Source organism: Leptonychotes weddellii, chromosome 13 (genome assembly GCF_054177405.1).
Source record: "Leptonychotes weddellii isolate Sample4059 chromosome 13, ASM5417740v2, whole genome shotgun sequence".
In the NCBI taxonomy this organism is placed as follows: Eukaryota; Metazoa; Chordata; class Mammalia; order Carnivora; family Phocidae; genus Leptonychotes; species Leptonychotes weddellii.
Window position 1 is genome coordinate 25,154,479 of NC_138381.1, and position 8,080 is coordinate 25,162,558.

Genomic DNA, 8,080 nt, shown 5'->3' on the forward strand with positions numbered 1-8,080 from the left:
AGATTCTTTTGAAAGCAGCATAGGTCATTGCAGTAAATTCCATCTTAGTTTCCTGAACTAAAATTTAACTCAATTTTTTATTTACTGAGCACCTACTGTGCATAAAGCACTAAACTAAGCATCCCATTGGCCAGATTAGACACCCAAAATATTACACTTCCCACTAACAAACGGTCAGCGTTTTGACTCCTCAGGACATCAGGTAATAACTATCAATTGTAGGCCTCTAAAAATGCTTGTTAAACCAAAAGGCAATGCTCTTAATGGAGGAATCCAGATTGCCTGGATCAGCAAAACTACATTAGAAAGTTAACAGCCTCCATCCTTAAAATATCCCAGGAGAAGAAAGGGAGTGATTCAAACTGTTAGCATGTGCCCAACGACACTACACAATAATAGCCTAAGCAAAACTGCCAGATGTATTTGTAATTAAGAGGTCCAACCTTGACAAAGCATCATCAGTGAGATTTTCATCCTACTGGGTGGATGGATTCAGAAAGCAAAAGCTCAGTCAAGAAATGAAAAGCACATTAAGCATAAACTGCTCGGGCGGTTCGATCTGGAAGAACAAGTAGAGAGAGAGGTTCATTCGTTCAACCTGCGAGCCTCTATTCTGCGACAGCGGAGAGGAGGACTTAAAAGAGAGAATGAATGACCTGCGGTTTCTCGTGGGGGCTGCAGCCCCAACCATAAACTGAGATCGGTGCTATAAGAAATAAATTACAAAGCATGAAGTGCTACTGGAGAGAAGTGAAAACCCCCCGGGAAAAGTCAAAGAAGGCAACGATCTTTAACTTCGCGCCCGTCAGTTTACATCTTCGCCGATTTTCTACATAAAGTTGACAAACGCTCCAGAAGAGGTCAATTTTGGAGGCTGACACATGCCTCCCATCGCCCGGCTGCGTCGGCCGACCGAAAGTAGAGGAAGCGCCGAGAGGCAAGCGGCGCCAGCCAAAGGAAGCCTTTTCTCCCTCCTCTTAGGCCACGGCACTGGGGCGGCCGCCTGGGCTCCTGGGAGCAGGGGCAGGTGTCGGCGCCAGATCCCGGCTCGCGGAGCTGGCAGAGTTGGCAGGGCCACCGCCGCCGCTTCTCCCGCGGGCCGGGGCGCCGGAAAGTTGCGTGAAGACAACTCCAGGGCCGAAAAGCCGCTCCCCCGCGCGGCCCATGGGCAGCGGCAACACCAGCCTCCTCGCAGCCCCCCGAGAAAGGGACCCGCGACCCGGGGAAGGGGAGAGGAAGCTCCGCCCGCCAGCTCGGCCGGGCCGGGAGGACCCGAGGGTCACCGGCGGGCGGACGAACAAGGCGTCCAGCGATTCCGCTCCTGCCGGGAGCCCCCACCCGGGCCGTGCCTCCCGCCAAGTCCGGGCGCAAACACTCTGCGCCCGCCGGCCGGGCCCGTCACGACCCCGGAGCCCGGGCGCCGCAGAGCCCACACCCGCGGCCCGCACCCCTCCAACCCAGCTCGACCCCTCCCCGAGACGCAGCCTGGTCCCACCGCTCGACCGGCAGCCGGGCCCCAGCCCTGCGCACCTTCCCGACTCACCTGCGCTCCGCGGCAGCTCTGTACCTCCTCGCCCGCTCCGCGCGCCCCGTCGGGGCACGCACCGACTCCCAGACCGGGACTCCCCGGGCCGCGGTGACTCGGGGCGCGACGGCCACCGCCGCCTTCTCCACCTCAGCACAAGCCCCGGCGGCGAGCTGAGGGTCGCGGTCAAAGCCCCGCCGAGGCTAAAGCGAATCTCGCCACCTCCACAGCCTCCACCACTAAGTCCCTTCACTCGTCCGCGCCGCCCGGAGAAAATGTCACCAGAGGCCGTTCCGCTCGGCGCCTCACTTCCGCCCGGAACCACAGAGCCCGCACGGGTCGGCTAGAGCGGCCGCTACGGCGGCAGCCTCCAGGGACTCGAGCGGGAGGCCGAGGGAAAGCCAGAGAGCGCCATCTGGCGGAAGGGAACAGGCGCTCCTCCCGCTGCAGAGTGCCTGGCGCGCAGGCACCAGCTTCCCCGGCTTCTTTCCCGCGCTCCATCCATCTGATCAGGCAGCTCCCTTCCAGACCTGTCCTTCCCAGAGGGTCGGAAATCAGTCAGTGCAAGCTAAGGACAATGCCCTAAGAGAAGGACAACACTCCGTTTTCCGTGCGCTTCTCGGTACTCACCCCTTCTGAAGCCTTCCCGAATGAAGCTCGTAGTGTCTGAATCCTTGAGTGACTCCAGCAGGGGGTCCGCTCTCTTCTCTCCCCACTTTTTCGCGGATGCCGACAGCTCGGCTCGAGGAGACTCGGCTGTGCTAGTCTCTTGCAGTGGCATCAACATCCCGTTCAAGTTTTTGGTCGGTTACCTTGCAGGCCTGGCAGATAGACCGCCACCTGCTGGTGAGTCAGGGTCAGTGGGGGAGAGCCCGCTCCGCCCCTCCGCGCGCTGCAAACGCCCCAAATTCCACCTCTGCAGAGTCACTCCTCTCATTTGCACTTCACCGTGGGCAGGGTGACGCACCCGGGTACTCTGAGTTTTCGAGGCCCTTCCTTTAGGTCTGTGATTGAAAGAAACGTGCTGTACGCGGGCCCTGGAGGAAAGGTGACCGGCCACCTGGCCGGTACTGGGCTCAGAGGTACGGCGAACAAAACGCAATTCGAGATCTAGCCAAGGGCCGGCGCTCCCAAAGTCAGGGTTTTGAGAAGTAAATGAGTAAATAAGAGCGTGAGGAGAAAATGTAGAAGGTCTTCACTTTTTCAGGAGCCGTGCTGACACCTGGGGTAATACTACCCAAGAGGAGATTATGGAAATCACAGCGCTGGCCCCACATCCCCCTTAACATCAGTCTCCCCTTCAGATCTGGTGCTTCAGCTCCCCCAGTTCACTCATTTATGCTGACTGGCCACAAGCATGGGAGTTTTCCGTCCATGATTAAACGAATACATTGATAAAATAATTTTATATTAATAGCTAACTTTTGTTGAATGCCCACTGTGTGCCAGGCACTGTAGCATGTGCTTAAATGGATTCATTCATTTAATCTGCACAACAACCCTATAAGCTCAGTACCATTACCGGCCCCAGGTGACAAAAATGGAAACTGAGGCCCGGAATGGTTAAAGTGACCCACCCAAGGTCACACATCAGTAAGCGGCAGGACGGGACTCCAACACAAACAGTCCAACTCTAGGGCTTGCTCTCCCAACCTCTACCACGACCTACCTCTTTGAGACTCACTGAGAACATACTGTGTGCCCAATAAACATTTTGTCTATGTATATTTCACTCACTTGTTCATCCCTTTGTTCATTTATTTCCCTGCTACCTTAGTCCTCAAGGAATTTGAGAAGTTGTCGGGTAGTGATAAGAGCCCAAGCTCTTTCAGAAGAAAAAAAGAAAATTTTACTACCAAGAACATACCTGTCAGTCTTGAAGTGAAAGAATAAATGTGGGCTAATATCTTCGGTTTTAAAACTACTCCTTGACAATCTTATCTCATCAAGGCTGTAGACATACTGAATTGTCTCCCAGAATCCCACGTGCAGCACATGCTCAGCTCTCCAAGCTCCTGAAATCCCATCTCCATAAAACCAGCCCGGCCCAGCCCCCCTACACCCCCCCACACATCACTAGCAACCCCCTCCATCCCATTGTCTCTACCAGAAATTGAACACAATCCCTCTGCTCACAGACACCAGCCTACAAACATGTCCATCCCTTAGCCTACCTGCAGTGTTATTACTGAATCGTAGCGGTGGTTCTCCTCTCAATTTCGGTCCTAAGTCTTGGAGGCCAAGGCCAGGCCTGTCTGAATCACTCTCTAGCATCACTGCTTACACCTGGTCTACCACCAGCACTGGGGCTGGGCCTGCAGCAGATGCCTGTTAGAAATGGTGGCCTGAACAGTAGCATCAGAGCGTGGCTGGCCTTGCTTTGACTATAGCCCCTTCCCTCCTGACCAAGCCCGGAACTTCAGCCATTTCCTCCTGTAAGGGGGATGTTACTATTAGGACCACTCTCTAGATGAGGAAAGTGGGAGATCGGAGAGACAGAACCCTTATCTGTAGGCTCTGGGCTGCCCCCTCTCTTTCTTCTCAGATTGCTAAGAACCAGGCTACCCCTCCCTCAGCGTAACCACCCACCCCTCTACCCTCCAACCCCAGCATGACCAGCATTCACTACAATCTCCCAGTATGCGCTGTAAGGGGAAGTGTTGAACCTCTGCACTGCGCTGGCCACACAACCTCAGAAAAGTCACCCCTTCCAGAGTTAACACTACCCGCATTAACTCAGAGCATTATTCCACAGAATTAAATTATGTCCTCCATGTGGAAGGCCACCCAGAACATTCTAAGGATACCAAGTAGCAGAGGGTCACATGGTCATCAGCACTAGGGGCTCTGGAATCTGACAGATCTGAATTTGGATACAGTTCTGCCTCCCTCTAGCCACGACCCCCTGGGCAGTTCGGTAACCCTGCCAAGCATAAGGGTCCTCACCTGTTCACCACAGATGACTCCTGACACTACCTTGCAGGCTTTTGTAAGGGCTGGGAGCGAGGTGACTTGCATATGTAAAGCTGTCAGCACAATTCTTGGCTCAGAGAGGACACTCCATAAACGGGACCCTTGTTCTGATGGCAACACTCCGGCCACGCACCTCCCACAGGCACCCAGACTCACACGGGTTAAGTACAATGATGCTGCCAACTCAGCTCCCAAGTTCACATGGAACCAGAATGGAACAGGGCAGATGGGGCCATGAAAGTGGAGCCATTCGTGGCCCAGGGTGGCTGGGAGGGGCACCTCCCTCAGCTCCCCTGTTCTCTGGGGTGGCTGAGTGAGGCTTCTCTGTCTTGGGCTCCCGGTCCCTCTTTCCAGTCAGGTGACCCCCGTGACATCCCCTCTATATGGAAAGTCTATAACTTGTATTAAAACGTGGAAATAAACGTAATGGACAGTTTAACATTTCTCAACAAGTGTGTGTTGTCCTCTCGTTTTTCAATGTAGGGACTAGCTCTGTGTGACACAGGACCTGACCTTGTGGGACCTCCAGGGTGGAAGGAGCGAGGGGTTCCTCGGACATGCACCCCACTGCCCATCTCAGGAACTGTTTGTTCCCTTTGTAACGTCTACCCCTGTGTACCTGTTGGGCATGTCCTTCCTCCCCACCCGTCTGACTCACCGGAGAGGGCAGTGGGGCCCTGTTCTGTGGCAGACACGAGGAAGCAGGTGTGAATGGAAGAAGTCCATCTGAGCATCGAGCTGGGGAGACCCAGAAGCCTGAAGGGTTGTCAAGACAAGTGGTGCCAGATGCCAGGTGGGTGAGAAGCTGGGAGGAGGTAGGCCTGCAGTCGAGGGCAGTGAGGGATGCCTGAGGGAGGAGCCGGCATTGATACAAAGGAGGAAGAGAGTAGGTGCCCGAGGGCAAAGCTCCTGCCTCCTTCCTTTGAGCTCCCTTGGTGTCCAGCACACAGCGCGGCAGACAGGACAATCCAAGAAATGTTTGTGACTGACGGAAAAATACGCAGAGAAGCTGACCTTGAGGGAAAAGGGGCAAGAGGTGGAAAAGCCCCTGGGATGTTTGGAGGATGACAACCCTAGGGCCAAGCTGCCTGTGGCTGGACTGCAGAGGAGTGAGGGGAGGGACGGCCGGAAGGGAGGTGGGGGGCTGCGGGTGAGTGTAGGGAGTCTGGGCTGCCTTCCTTCAGCGCTAAGAGGGAAGCAGGGTGTGACGTCTCCCCCTCTGCTAAGTGTTATGATCAAGACCTCAGACAGCAGATCCTTCCTTGCCCACGAACAACCTGGCAAGGAATTGACCCCACACTGACCAACCACGGGGCAGGGAGAGCTCTGGGAGGGGAAGGCTCAATCCGGTTGCTGTTGAAGGAGAAGGAAGGAAAGCACTAGGAAAGAAGGGAAGGGCCTGCAGCCCTAGCCCCTTCCTTGTTGGGGGCGGATAGGATGGTTCCGAAGACACACTGGGATTTGAAAGAAAAGACTCAAGGGCTTCAGAGCCACAGAAACACCAGCCTTATGGAGAAGGTCCCCGGTCCCCCACCTTCCCCTCTCCAGCTCTGAAAACTATGATATTTAAGTAAGAACAACATCAGGGGATCCGTGGCATAATTAAAACTGTGTGATCTTTGTCCTCAGTTCCTGGCACAGAGCTCCTAAAAGCCTTGGAATTTCCTAAGTGATGAGAGTGCCTTTTGTCATTCTTAGGAAAGCCCTTTCAACCACACCTGAGTTTATGCTAATGAGGGTTCTCTGGGTGGGCCCGCAGGTAGCTTCAGGAAGGGGGCCAGTTGCTGGAGAAACCAACCTCCCGAGGAGAGTGTTGGAACGTTCAGCCCCACCCCCACTCTGGGCTGGTGAGAAGGGCTGGAGATTGAGTTCAGTCACCAATGGCCACTGATTTAATTAATCATGCCTACTTCATGAAACGTCGTAAAAACCCCTGAATGATAGGATTCACAGAGACCGCATGCTGGTGAGCACATTGAGATGCTGGGAGGGTGGCCCTCCTGGGGAGGGCTTGGAAGCTCTGAGCCAAACCCCGCCATGTTTCTTTTCCATTTGGCTATTCCTGAGTTGTATCCTTTGAAGTAAGCCAGTAATCATAAATAAAATACTCTCCTGAGTTCTGTGAGACATTCTAGTGAACTTATGGGAGAGTCATGGGAGCCCCCAAATCTATAGTCTGCCAGGCATAAGTGTGGGTAGCCTGGGGACGCCCCTTGCTCCTGGCATCTGAAGTGGGGGCCGTCTTGTGGGGTCTGCACAAACTCAGGGAATTGAACTGAATTATTGGAAGACCCACCTCTTGTCAGAGAATTGGTGTGATCGTAAAAACTTTGACCAAAAATGAACACACTTGATTTTAAATAAATGTTATGTTAAGCAAGACCAGTCCTACCAAATCTCAGACTCCTCACCTTGCTTCCCTGTGGTGTCTCCACGGTTTCACTGGAGGTCAATGCTGCCGGCACCTAACACCCGGGGAGGCAGAGTGGTTTGAGGCTTCACCTCTCCCCATGGTACTGGAACATAAAGGAGTGCCTGTGAGGAGGAATTCACCTTTCCTGGTGATATTTCAGGTACCAAATCCTGTGTAGAGACTGTCGCAACATTCCTCATTTGCACCTAGTCAGTGGCTACTTCCTCTATTTGTGTCTCAGGAGAGCCCACGGAAGTCTGCATGAATGCCCTTCAATTTTATTTAAAAGACATCTATTGGGTGCCTGGGTGGCTCAGATGGTTAAGTGGCTGCCTTCAGCTCAGGTCGTGATCCTGAGGTCCTGGGATCGAGTCCTGCATAGGGCTCCCTGCTCCTTGGGGGGCCTGTTTTCCCTCTGCCTCTCTGTCTCTCTCTCTCTCTCTCTCTCTCTCTCTGTCTCTCTCTCTCATGAATAAAGAAATAAAATATTTAAATAAATAAATATATAAATAAATGACATCTATTGAAAGCCTACCCACTAAAAGCAAGGCACACTTGACATGTGGTATCTCATTCATCCTCCCCACAGTCAGCAAGAGCAGGTAGGTTTTACAGAAGAGGAAACTGAGGCTCAGAGAAGACAGTGCGCCTGACCAAGGTCACGTGAGCTGAAGGGGCAGAGCCAGGATTCCTGGAAAAGGACACCTCTCACCTCCTTCCAGAACACCGCTGTCTGTCCGGGAACAGGGCTCAATCTAGAAACAAATCACAGGAGTTCACGGGTGGGACGTGGCAATCCCCAAAGCAGAGGAAGGACATGTGGGAGGAAGAAATGAATTCCCAAGAGCAAGAAGGACTTTGTAGAAGAGGAAGCTTTCGACCAGGGCCTTGGAGAAAGCAGGGTTTCCAAGGACAGAGATGAAGAGAAAGGTATGCCAGGCAAAGTCTGGCTCGAGGAAAGGCTGGGCTCCCGAAGTATGGGGCACACCAGACAGCCCGGAATAGGTGTATTTCTTGTTCAAGTGATGTATGAAGTCTGTGGTTTGGGCTCTCCTCCCCTACCCCTCCAGTGCTTTTTTTTTAAGCTTTTTGCTGATGAATGCCAACAATACAAATGTGTTCAGAGCTTACCTATAACACTTCACAAGTATGGTTTCGTTAGGTCTTCT

General features: G+C 53.4%; 1 protein-coding gene across 4 annotated transcripts in view; it reads right to left on the reverse strand.

Moving 5' to 3' along the window:
- ARK2N (arkadia (RNF111) N-terminal like PKA signaling regulator 2N) overlaps positions 1 to 2,292 on the reverse strand; it is an 83,252-nt gene extending 80,960 nt beyond the window's left edge. For 2 of the 4 annotated variants that reach the window (XM_081801318.1, XM_081801319.1), the window contains exon 1: positions 1,544 to 1,835. The gene's annotated coding sequence lies outside the window, so the exon portion shown is untranslated. Of the gene's footprint in view, positions 1 to 1,543; positions 1,836 to 2,155 lie in introns of those variants that run through there. The other 2 variants (XM_081801320.1, XM_081801321.1) reach the window with 2 other exon arrangements.
- Positions 2,293 to 8,080: the final 5,788 nt, after the last annotated feature.